This window comes from Anopheles funestus, chromosome 2RL (genome assembly GCF_943734845.2).
Source record: "Anopheles funestus chromosome 2RL, idAnoFuneDA-416_04, whole genome shotgun sequence".
Classification (NCBI taxonomy): domain Eukaryota; kingdom Metazoa; phylum Arthropoda; class Insecta; order Diptera; family Culicidae; genus Anopheles; species Anopheles funestus.
Genome location: NC_064598.1, coordinates 56,936,610 through 56,950,453, shown reverse-complemented (window position 1 = coordinate 56,950,453; position 13,844 = coordinate 56,936,610). Strand labels below are relative to the sequence as shown.

The window sequence follows — 13,844 nt, the reverse complement described above, 5'->3', positions numbered from 1 at the left end:
TTCCTGGCTTATATATGATTTCGTAATCATGCTCTTCGAGATAAGATTTCCATCTCTTTAGTTTAGCGTTAGTATTTCTCTGAGAAAGTGTAAAAGTAAGCGGCTGATGATCCGTTAAAATTTTGAATTTACTACCATACAAATAATTCCTAAAAATTTTCAATGACCAAATTATTGCTAACATTTCCTTCTCTGAAACTGAATATGCTTCTTCAGTTTTCGTTAACGATCGAGAAGCAAAATGTATTGGTTTATCCTTTCCAATTTCGCCCTGTGACAAAACTGCACCTATAGCGTAATTTGAGGCATCAGTTGTAAGCACAAATGGTTTATTATAATCAGGATAAATTAAAATATCCGAAGAAGAAAGGATCGATTTTAATTTTTCAAAACATTCCGTTTGTTCGGACGTTAGTGTAATTTTTCTATTTGATGCGGGATTATTTTCTCCTCTAAATATGTTGGTTTGCAATTTTGCAAATTTTGCAAAGTCTTTTACGAACTTTCTGTAATAATTCATTAAACCTAAAAATGATCTTAATTCTTTTACTGTGCTTGGCTTGGGAAACTTTTTAATCGTTTCGATTTTTTTCGGATTAGGTTTTACTCCTTCATGGGAAATAATGTGACCAAGGAATTCTACTTCTTGGTGAACAAATTCCGATTTATCAAGCTGCACTTTAAGATTTGCAGAATTCAATGTATTTAAAATTATTCCTAAGTTTTCGAAATGCTCATCTAGAGTTTTTCCTAATACAATTACATCGTCCATATAGATGTAACATTTTTTTCCTATATATTCACGCAGAACATCATCTATAGCTCGCTGAAAGATAGCTGGAGCATTTTTTAGGCCAAATGGCATTCTGGTGAATTCATATTTTCCGTTATTTACGGCAAAAGCGGTTTTCTCAATATCTTGCTCATGCATCTTTACCTGATGAAATCCTGATGCAAGGTCCAAAGTTTTTAGATCTCTTTTGTCCTTGTAATAAAGGAGAAGAGTTCTTTTAATTACGTTCCAATCCGATGTAGCACAATTCGAATCCAAAACGTCAGCTGCTTCGCCTTTAATTTTCCTTCGGATTGTTGCCAAGATAATATGGTATTCAATTGAATCATGAGGAAGACGTTCATAAATTTTAAAAATATTTTCCACTTCTAAAATCCATCTTGGAAGGCTAGATCCGTGTCCATGGAATTCAGGAAGGTTATTTACGAAATCTGGCACTTTACCTAACTGAATGTATTCATGATGAGTCATGGTGGATTGTACGGCTGGTATTGAACTAGACTGTTCCTGCGGATTCATTATTCTATTTTTTGATTGGATTTCGAAACGTCTAATTTTACGAAAAATGATGGAGAAATTTTATCACCTTCAAATCAAATGTTAACTAAGAGAAATTTTACGTTAAGTTCACTCAATCTAAACTTTCCTCTAATGTAACTAACATTCACTGTTCACTTTTTTCACACCACGTATTCACAATTATAAAAATTTAAATTATATTAGAGTAAATTAAATTGACTCGTAATGACTCACAGTAGAATTATGCAGACTTTGAAGCAAATGCAGCTCATCGTTGTCCACGTAGCGATGTCCACGAAGCGATGTCAACGTAGCGATGTCCACGAAGCGATGTCAGCGTAGCGATGTCCACGAATCGATGTCCACGTAGTGTCTCGAGTTGGAAAATTGATGTAACGTTCCGGTGTTGGGATGAAAGTTTGCGGGATGCTCCGGATGGTCCTTTTGGATGATTAATCTACTACGGGTCCTCGGCGTCAATCGAGAGAGATGTCACGATGTGCAGGAACTTTCACTCTTCATGTAACGTGTGCAGGTTTAATTTTCAATATTACTTCACCTCACTTTTATCACGAAGGTCCCTATTCGGGCGCCAGTTAAAAAAACAATAGGGTTCGGACACAAAGGAAATCGACACTTGCTTCTTCTGTGGTCAAAATCGGAGTAACTTTATTAATTTTAATTTACATACAAGTAACTTACTGGGAATTGGATGGGGAAGGGGAAGGTATCGACGATTCTTGCTGACTATTGCTGATTCGGCAATTGGATGTTTTGCAACTGGTGAGTAGGTCAGTCGATCAACACGGTTTGCTGATCGACGCTGTTTGCTGATCTGAGCAATATATCGGTGCAGTGGCTGGTGGCGGTTGACAACACTGGAAAATGCTGTGTTGACAACGGTGGTTGTTAACTCGCGCTCTGCAATGGAATGCTAGGAATGGTCCGTTTCTCTTTTTTGTCCTATGCTAGCACATAGGAAACATCTCTTCCTTCGGACCATTTTTTACATGGCTCATCGGTTTACATGGCCCTCCATTTTTTGGTCCGTTTCTCTCGCTCTCTGCACACCTGCACCATTGATTGTGTAATCCTATTGCTTCATTGTGATATGGTGTGGTGTTCATGACGGTACTATTGCTTGGTTTGGTGGTGGACTTCTGGACTTATGGTGGCGATCTGGTCTTTCGATGTTCGGGTCTACACGGCTGAAAAAGTGAAATGGTGAATAAAAATGTTTTAAATTATTAAAATGTAATCTTCCATAAGCTAAATTGTTTATTGACTATTCAGGTAAGTAATACATATGGCAATAATAAACTTATCAGTGTTGTAGCTATAGAAACGGCGTCCGGTTTGGATCCTTCGGTGTTAGGTGCGAAATGGGATCGAAAAAGAGTCGTGTGACTGGTTTTGTGAACAAAATTCAGAATAAGAGATCTGTTATTTACCAAAGACAGTATTTAATAGAGGAAACAACGTTTTCATTATCATCAACATCATGTTCTGTTGGAGTGTGTACTGCGCTGATACGGGAATTCATCCGAAGGTACCATTTTGACTACTACAACATGATTTTCTTTTAGCCCATTCAACTGTGCAGGACGTACCTGTGTTACAAATGCATAATGAGATTGATATCTAAGAAAATCTACTCGCATTTGACGTGGACGCCATTGGTAAGCACTACGAATTTTGTACACAACAGAAATGTCTTATGGATTCTAATTAATATGGTTTGGGTTTCTTTTAGCTCCATCAAAGCTACGGTGCAGGAATCACCGCTGAAAGCAGTGCACACCGATGGAGAGTTTCATCAAATAATATACGATGAGGATACCGAAGATGCTTGTTCCGATGATCAAAGAGGGGGCATTATCGACAAATCGGACGCATCGAGCGTTAAACTCATTTTTGGATTTTCGGTGATAGAGCACGCCGAGAACGCTATAGATACTAAAAGATGCCAGAACGTTATTACATATATCGACAAACACGGCAGCAAGTATTTCTACAGTCGATGGTGATCGTTTGTGGTATCATGGCATCACCAATTGTCTTCAGGCACATTTCAGGTAATTCAATATGTTATATTGTTAGTGACATTATTTTTGCTGTTTTTTTTTGTTGTACGATTTACGATATGTTCCGTGCTTCGTATTCCGTGTTTCGTGTTCCGCATTGTGTGTTCCGTGCTTCACGTTCTTCATTTTGTGTTTCGGTGTTTAGTGTAATCATTCGGCTTTTCGATTTAATCTTCCCTCCTCAATATTAGCTTTCCAACCTCGTGCACGTTTTGAGCAATGAGGTAAGTCAGTGTATGACAATAATGTACCAGTAGTACACAAAGGATTTTTTAGGACATAAAGAAATCTTAGCTGAGTATTCGATGGGTGGAGTAGACCAACAGAGTTCTGGCCCATTCTTATGAAGTTGTGTCAAATGGCTAATGTTCCCGTGATATTAGTCGTAATTTTTTGGGGTCCATCAAAGCTTGAAAATGTTGAACAGTACCTGCGTTCGTTTGTCGCAGAAATGAGTGAGTTGCAGGAAAATGATGTGATCATCAATGGGTGCAATTATAAAGTACGCATACGTGCAACTATTGCGACTGACCAGCGCGTGTTTTTATGAAAGTTCTGCATTTAAACAAAACAACTAACAACTTGTTCTATCTATTCTAATTCTATTCCATTTCTAACTTTCTATTTTTAGAATTTAACTAAATATAACTATTTTTTCTATTTAACACACAACGTGTTTATCTATAAGAATGTATTACGAAGGAATAGGTGCATTGAAACGTACTGATGACAAATTTAAAATTATGGAATATCCAATGCACATCAAGTTTCCAACTCCTTTCGTAGAGCTCACAAATTTTGGCATGATCCGAGATGTTATTGTGTCCGACCGGTTACATTTGATAGATCTGGGATTGATGAAGTTGTTGAAGTGTTGGCTACATGGACTTCACGGTCCCACCGAAGTGTAGCAATGAACAGTGTCGAACTGCGCAAGAAGCATAAACAATAGCTGAGTAACCATACAAATTCGGAAAACAGTTGTAACTGTTCGGAAATCCATGTTGTTTCCGCATAATATATACGTTTAAGACTACACTAAAATACATTTCGCCAACAGTCGTAAAAGTAGATGTTGGTGATATAAGGTGCAAGTTTGTTTCGATAAAAATAGACAATGGAGAAGACCCAATAGTATCTCCTCTCCTGCATACTTTGCAAGATGTTTGTAATTCAATGTTCAACTAAAACAGGTTATCTAATTGTATTGTCTCACCATACTCTAATGTAATATATTTAAATAATTACACCTTCTATGTAGTACATACTAAAACCTTCCTAAAAATAAAAACACACATTCAATCACCTTGTATCTAGTTTTTTTTTGGTGATTGTAGATTTATTGTATTTGGAATTTAATTTATAAATTTTTCATATTTTTAATATACGTCTGTTTACTATTAATAATTATTAATAATTTGCAACAGAACACTGTCTCATCTTGTGGTTCACCGATGACAACGAGATCTATTTGATTGTTCTAAGCAAATTCGGTTTTTAGCATATCTCAATTTTCTCAAATCGTGAACCATTTTACGGGGGCAATGCTGTAACGATTGAAAGCCTCTTGTTTAAACGGTCTAAGAACATGGCCATTTGCTGCCATAGTGAACTTCGATTCGCCAGGCATTCCTCAGCCTCGCCAATGACATAACGGCAAAAAAGATTTATCGAGTAATAAATCTAATGCAAAGTACATACTGTTGAATGGATGTTGTTCTACTATCACTGCCTCAAGCCAACCAGTTGCACTTCTGAAGTATTCTGCATCCGCTTTTAATCTTTTCTCTACCTGAGTTATACCCAAAGAAGTACCTGAGTTAACCGAAAATCACTACGTCGATGACTCTCTCGACAGTTTCCCAGACATAGAATCGGCGGAGCAAACGATTGAAGAGGTTTGTGAAATCCACAACAAAGCCAATTTTTTATACGGAATTTCATATTGAATTCTAAGGAATTGTTACCAAAAAATCCGAAAGAATGTTCTTTGTAACAAAAAAAGTACGATCTTTATGATAAAACCCAAGACTTTGAAAAAGTTTTGTGGATATACTGCGACACGACGAACAATGTATTTCGTTACAAATTAATCGTTATCGGGATCGCCAACTGGACTATCGGACCAGGTGCTTGCTGCTTAGCCTATCGCCCCTCGAGGAAAGGTTGCTGAACGCTAGGAGATTGTTCGTAGCGGGTCTAATGAATGGCCACGTTGACTCTGCTACACTACTCTCGTCCATCAACCTTTACGTTCCGGCCCGTTCTCTCCGGACGCGATCTTTGCTGGCGGTGGAAAATCGGCGCACAGTGTTTGGATCGTCCGACCCTTTCCTGATCATGTGTCGTAATTTTAACGATGGTTCCGATGCGTTCGAGCCAGGCATGGCAACTGCGACTTTCGTCGACAACATTAATATCCAGCGCGCTACCTCGGATTCCTAATGTCTAAAATCGTCATTTATATGTTATGAACGCTGTCGAGTGGGCTTCATGAGTCCGTTGACGAACAAATAAATAAATAAGATTAAAACGAGGGAGATACATGTCGATTCATCAGAAAAGGCGTTTGGTGCGGTAGGGTATATGAGAACGACCCACGATCAAGGAGTGGACGTTAAGATAATTGCTGCCAATAAGAGGGTTACTCCGACTAAACCTTTGTCAATTCCGACGTTTGAGTTACATACCACAGTGCTCGGGGTCCTACTAGCCGAGATGATAAAGAAGAAAGTGAGAGTAAAAATATACAATGAATATTTTTGGACAGATTTCAAAACGATTCTGGCAGTCCAAGCGCGAAATTACAAAACCAATTTGTCACACTACGAGTTGGAGAAATACGTACTTGTAGAAGTACGTCCAGTTCATACCATAAAAACAATAACGAAAATGGACTGCAACGTTATCGCCGTTGACTGGAGTTCAAATTGGCCAAGATTAAAAATCGTTAGCGATCGGTTTGAAATATATCGATTGCCTGAATGCCAAAAGAAATGGTACCGAATTTTCTAGTACCATCACCAAGGTTAATTTAGACAAGGCTGAACAATATCTTCTAAGGAAGGTGCAATGGGAAAGATGCTAGGAAGAGATGACGCAGTTATCAGTCAAGATCCCAACGGCTAGCTTCCGCAACAGCAGCTTCCGAAGTCTATGCCCAATGCTCGACGAAGAAAATCTGTTACGATCATTAGGTTCTATCATTCTTCTTAAAGGATACCATGTCACTAACCTCATAGTGGGCCATTATCACAAAAGGTACTTTTACCAAAAGGCAGAATCAGTAATAGCGACTACCCGCAGAAATTTTGGATAACTGATAAGGATTAGAAAAAAACCAAGAGAACCGCATTAAAGGCTAAATCGAAGAGCTAAACCAAAATATATCCGAAAAACGTCCCAAAGCGACAATCAAGCCTGTGACGTGGTGATTGTCAGAAAATTTGAACTTGTGTATGTGCTGTGCCGTATCCGCATTTAAAATAGAACCCGTTTCGGAAGACGGGTTGTTCCTTGATCATGTGGGCACGCTACTCTTAGTAAGAGGCAAGTGGGATACCTTTTTTTACCCGAATACGTCCTGGGAATAATTTAACGAAATTAATATCTATAACCGAACTCAAGCTTAAGAACGCCGTGTTGGCTACAAACAAAACTGGTATTAGGATACTAAACCTAAATGTTGCGAACGCAACGGGTCGGTTTGAAGTAATTATCGTCAATACCTGTAACTTGTGGAAGGATTGTTATCGTTTGCCCAAATATACATATGATCTTCGATGGGTGCGATATACGAGTCTGGAAACAAGCGCGTCGGCCATAAAATAAGGGAAAAACCGCACAAGCAATAGCGGCAACAACAACACCGAACCTAGCGGGTTCGGGGGTTTTTTTTCCAAAAAGCCGGACAGCAATTAAACAGGTATATACAATTCGTCAACGTATGCGCAAACGTATGACAGAATAGGATATAGCGGAAATCGGCTATAAACGCACAAGACGCTTAAAATATTATGACGGTTGGAATATTCACCATTACGATCGCTAATTGTAGGATGCAACCGCCACTGGCAAATCTAGGTACATACAAACGTATCCGAATACATCCTAAAATAACAACGATTGTAATCCTATGTGCATACGTAAAAGGACAATAGTAAGAAGAAAGGGAAAAAGGAAGAATTAGGATTAAGGAAATTTTACTATATAAGGACCAAATTTGTTAATAATAAACTAAAATCGGGCGCGGTGGTGCATGTGATAAACGGCGCCAGTCCACACGGCCGGACCAGGTTCAAATCCCATCCGGACCGTCCCCCCGGAGCAAGGACTGACTATCCGGCTAAGTGGTAAAAATAAGTCTAGTAAACCAGAAATGGCCGGCGTGACCTGTAAGGTCGTTAAGCCAAGAAGAAGAAGAAGAAACTAAATTCAATCAATAGCACACGCGAGGAGGATATCGTCATTTTCGATACGCTTTCGTCGCACACAGCACACGGTTGTTTCTCACGCCGGGTTTCTGCCCATATCCGAACTGTGTAACATCAGATCTCCCCCTTCTGCGGCATACGTTCCCCAAATTATTTGGTATCTGGAACAACTAGCGGGAAGGTTGGAACTTCATTGGAGATCAACGGTGCAAGACCTTGTTTTGGCAGATTCCCTTACTGGCTTATTCCCTAGCAATGAGAAGGTCATTCCTTCGCGGGGCCTGTTCGAGAGTCCGCTCAGCAACACTAAAGACGCCTCAGGATAATGAATGTAGAAGAATATATCGATTACAAGACGGGATAACTGCGTTTATCGTATTCTTGATTATCTTTAGTTTATACCTCAGTGTTTCAGATTCTAACCGAAAGCATATGAATAAAAATATCATTTTAAATCATAGTTGAATTATTGAAAATAATAAGGTATACATTAAAGATAAACGTTATAGCTAACCTATGTTTACGTACAAAACTACATATTCATAGTGAGTTGCTTGCTAGCAATTTTTTTTGCTAGGTGGTATCTTTGCATATCACCATCTCTTTTTGGATATTCTGACTTACATTACTGAACCTTTCTTCATCTTCGTCCATTGCTTCAATTTCCAATAATGTTTTATTCCATATAATTCTTAAGTTGTTGTTACTGATAGATTGAAATTCGGTTGGCTTTGAAGAATTTTTTTCGAACTTGCCTCTTTGTTCACGAAGTAAAATGTCAGTTTTGAAAAAATCGAAAATATAGCGAAATCGCGTATATCGAGTATGGCGTATATCGGGGAATATCAGTAACCACTTATATCCAGTAAGCGTTACGATCATAAACGACACACACGCTTTATCGCGTGATACAACGATTCGCAGGACCATCGACTGTATTGTAGCGGCGATATTGCATAAGAAACCGAACATTATGTGCATAGTATGAAAATTAAACAGCCGGTTTACTAAATTTATCAATCTGCACTCGCCAAACAAAATTATGTACTATTCGTAGCTAAACAGAATTTACTTAAACTGCGGACAATAATAAACCTTGCTCACAATATAGGGGTAATTACGCTATAAACAAACTCCACAAAACTTAGTTTAAATCACTCAAACAGCGGCTAAAGTCTGAAATAATTATTTCCTTCCTTCCTAAAGTCCTTAAGGACCTTCCCTGTCATGGTCACTCACGAGAGTGACTATTTTTCGTGCAGGGTGGTTCGCAATCGTAATTGTGACGGTTGCGTGCTTTTTTATTACACCTGTTTCCAGCTACGTTCAAATATCGTGCCATCTGCCTCGAACCGCATGCCGTCTGCTTCAAATCCCGTGCCATCACCTTCAAAAGCGTGCCACTACGGTCAAATCGTGTGCCACTACGTTGGCACACGTAGCAACATACAGTAATTACCCGAGATACGCGGATGATGCGTTCCCGTGGAAATAGACGTAGAGAGACATTTCTCGCGCGACATTTCCCAAAAGTAGCTCAATTCTGCAAACAAAGCAAATCGCTCGGCGAGACATTTCTGTGCCTACTTCGTTGGAATATTTCTATGTGTTTCTATGGAAATGACGTTTCGATGCTGTTTTTTATATATGGACTTTTCATCGCATTTCATCGAGTATTGACGAGAAATGTCGCGCGAGAAATGTCGCTCTACGTCTATTTCCACGGTTCCAGAGAAATCCGCCTATCTCGAAAATCCGCGTATCTCGAATACTGTATGACATGTAGTTTATACCTCTTATTAGGCGCGTCTACACGATGCCAATCTTTGATCGCCAATCTTACACATACAGTCATAGAAGCCTGTTACAAAAAGATTGGTAGGTGTTCTCGTGTTTTCACGATACCAATCTTTACCAGGCCTGCTTTCTTCTTCGTACTTCCAGCACAAATTAAAAGTGTCTGAAAAGATATGTTCTTCCATCAAAGTAACCGTTTCTTACCGAAGATTACAAGCCAAAGATTCGAGGCATCCACTAAAGTTGGTTAATCTTTTCAGGCGAAAAAGATTGCCCAACTCTGCTCGAACGCACCAATACATACAAAAAAGATTCGCCGAATGTGAAAAATCGAGCAGGAATCGTATCGTGTAGACGCGCCTATTCAGGGATCCAATGTGTGCGCAAGAAGAAAAGGTATTTTTTAAAAACACAAAACAGACCGTTATTTAATCATATTTAACACGTTCAACAATTGAAGATATACGGCCTGGCCGTTGTTAGGTGAAATAAAAAAACACGTTCAACGCCGTGTCAAAAAATGCAACAAATCTACGGCGATGAATGTGTTAAACATAATTTTCAATAACATTTTATTCATTATGCATGGAACGAAAAATTATTTTATTGATGTAATAAAAGTTTACAAATAACTAAATTCATAAAGGAACGAATAAAATATAATTATAAAAGATAAAGTATAAAGTATAAGTTTTAAACTCCTCTTTCTGTCAAATTTAAAAAACCGCGTCCCTATCGACAAAGTGTTCATCGATGGATGAATTTTTTGAAAAGGGGGTGAAAATTTTGCTCGAATCACCCTGAAATGAGAGTGTGTGCGTGGCTGGCTGTATCGCGATAGAGTTCGGCGTGTGTCGAATGAATGTTCAAAAAGGTCGTAGTAGGCTAAAAATGTGTCTTTCTGTTTTCGCTCGGTCGCTGTACATGTTCATACGAGAATAGTTCGTGAATTGTGGATTGCGTCAGTTCGTGGACTGTGTATTCGATTGTGGAATAGTGTTTGCCAAGTTGTGCCAGTTCTAGTTCTAAAAGGATGTTCCTGTGCCGGCACTGGTAAGTTGTACCGCCAGCGTGATGACCTGGTGGCGCTGCTTTCGTCTGAATGCGACGATGCAAAGTCAGGACAAGCTGTTTCAAGACATTTGGAGAGCAACGCGCGGGGACATATGGCCACAGTTGCCGGTCCTCATATCTAGAGGTTTTTGTGTACACAAACTCAGGAAGCAGGAAGGATCAAGAAGCTGGATTCAAGTGCCGTAGTGTGAAATACTCCGTCAACAGAGAAAAACGCGTGTTTTCTTACAACTGAGCCCACGCGTCCCTTTGGCCTACTGCTTCAAAGGTAGGCTACCCTCTACAATCAATGCCATGGCGTCTAACGCGGTCGGTTGAACGTTTTGCATCCTCTTCCTCTTGCAGCTAACTCATACTTCTTGTTGGTCGCCCTCGAATAGGGTGTATGAATTGACGGCCACATCTTTTTCGCATCATTGGAAAGGAACAAATTATTGGACTTGCTCGTGATTATCCAGTTCTATGATGCACCTGCCTATGGAAGTGAAAGACAATCCAACCTTAGTATTGGTTGTTTTTGCTGCTCGAAGAAGTGTCAGTGTCGTAATCTTCCTTGTTTTTTCTTCGCTTTGCTCACAGTGCGTGACCTTGGTTTGTTGTGGCAATCTATCAGTCAATTAACAGTCCCTTCAGGTAAGTATTGTCCATTCTTATGGACGATTGTTGTATTGTTTTACGTATGTATATCTAATGGAGCATACTTTTTCAGGCAAAACACGTTCGGTCCTCCGTACACATCTGATTTCCGTAAGATTCCCGCCTCAAATTCGAAGGAGACAATGTTCTATCTGCACCTAACACCTCTACAAACCGTGACCGATAAAGCTTCCTTCGTCTAGGATAATATACTGCGCCAAAGCTGAAGGTCGGTCGAATCATAAACTAACTAAGGTAAGTAATATGTTATACTTTTAAAAAATTGTAGAGAAAATAATCAATAATCTTATTTCTTCTTGCACATGTACAGGAATCGCCACTCGTTACGAGATTATTATTGGTTGGAACCTTGTTTTTCGCCGTTTGTTATACGTAAGTTTGCCTAAATAAAACGTTTGTTAATACATAACTAACATACGTATTTTTATCTCTTCCATATCGGTCTTAGATTCCATTTGCAGATACAAAATGGAGTGAAGGATGCAAAAAATCGCGTGTTAATGCGGTCAAAATGAAATCGAGATCGCACACGATACCAAACTCAAAGCACGATGGAGTTTGTTTCGAAACGCGCTGAAAGGTCCATTGAAAATTTTCGCCTGGACCGATATGATTGATACAGGATATGAATATCTTCGAAACTTGATCTTGGAAGGGGGAAAATGTCCACGTTTATGATTTGTTTACGCTGCACCGATCGAAATTGGCCGCGTGATTATGAAAAACGGTAACAAATCGTGGGCGGAATAATATGGACCAGGATTAGAAACCCCTGGCTAAGCTGGCGCAGAGTACGAGCGTTGAAAGTTGTATGCTGCCTAGCTGGAAGATGGATTTCTTTGGGTATGGTCTGTCTATGGTTGGTTATGGTTATGGTATGGTTGGGTACGGGTATAACTGTCCAAACTATGTGGAAGATGGGAATAGAAAAAAATTGGTGCGAAGCGTAAGATGAAGGATATTTTTATGGGTTTAAATCAGCACATTAAGGGATTAATTCTTCTTCTTGGCTTAACGACCTTACAGGTCACGCCGGCCATTTCTGGCTTACTAGACTTATTTTACCACGTTAGCCAGATAGTCAGTCCTTGCTACGGGGGGACGGTCCGGATGGGATTTGAACCCGGTCCGGCCGTGTGGACTGGCGCCGTTTATCACATGCACCACCGAGCCGCCCCCCGAGGGATTAATTGTTACCTTTTTACGCTTGCCATTAAACCAGGAAAATTAAAAAAATAATATAACATTTGTTAAAAACAAAAAATGTTTTCATTGCACCGTTGGAAATCAATGGTCTGGAAAGAACGATTGAAAATGAACATTATAGCGAAGAAATGAACCTTACGAAAACGCGCTCATGAAATAATAAATCTCACGCACACACTCTCAAAAAACGGCTTCACAAGATCTGCTGTGAAGCTTTTGTGAAGCCGCTTGTGAAGCCGTGAATTTTACTCGAAATTCACTCTCAGGCGAGCAGTTTGTCGATAGGGGTATCTCCGAATCCGCGTATGTTGAGGACCGCGTAACTCGGATATTTACTGTAATGCAATTGAACTATTAGTTTTAAGAGATAATCACATTTCCTTAGCCTATTTGCACTATCAGCCCCAGTATACTTACCGTCTTCATCCATTCCGGCTTGATCGTCGTCGTTCTTCTAAAACACTCCGATTCTTAAATCTATTCGCCCTCTAGAACGCTGTCCTGTACTTCCACTTTAAGGGCCGATTACATTATGTACTTTTGCTTGGTTTTTACCATGGTAGAATGTGTCAAAATAACTTCAAACTGCACTATTTGACAGAAAACACCATGGCTCATGTGTAATCGCAATCTTGGAACAAAGTTGGTTTTGTCTATGCTACCACACGGTGACAGAATCTACACAGGACAAACCGAATGTTTTTTACCATGCCTTGGTAGAATCTGTCAAATCGATTTTGACACATTCTACCATGGTAAAAAGCAAGCAAAAGTACATAATGTAATCGGCCCTTTAAGCACTGTATCTGCATCGTCCGGCTATCCAATTGCTGAAACATAGAAGATTGATATGTTCAATTAAACGCTCGTTGTCGTGTGGTTTATTATATGAGAATAACAAAACACAACACACAAAAAAAAGAAATGCATCTTACCTAGTCCTTCTGAACTGGCGCTAACTTATCTGCTTCTGATTCCTTTTAAAACTGTCTCAAAATAACTTCAGCATGATAAAATTACCTTGTACTTTCCTTTAAACGATTTGTACTTTACATAATTAAACACTTTTTCACCAAAATGGGAGCCACAAAACACTCAAAACACGCAGGAAATATGAATATACGTTCAGCGTATATTCGTTAGGACATACGATTTGTTTTTGTTTTGAAAATGCCGCCATAGGATGGCTGACGTTCACCAACACCATCATAGACTTTTATCGTCGTCCTGCTCTTTCCTACGGCGAAGTTTCTTTCATCTCACGATTCGAGCAAATTTTTA

At 39.4% G+C, this 13,844-nt stretch overlaps 1 long non-coding RNA gene across 1 annotated transcript; it reads right to left on the bottom strand.

Moving 5' to 3' along the window:
• Positions 1-774: 774 nt before the first annotated feature.
• LOC125760985 (uncharacterized) lies at positions 775-13,086 on the bottom strand. The gene is made up of 3 exons (XR_007418075.1): positions 12,981-13,086; positions 12,703-12,898; positions 775-2,520 (listed from the first exon to the last, which is right to left on the bottom strand). It is a non-coding gene; the product is annotated as an uncharacterized LOC125760985 (long non-coding RNA).
• Positions 13,087-13,844: the final 758 nt, after the last annotated feature.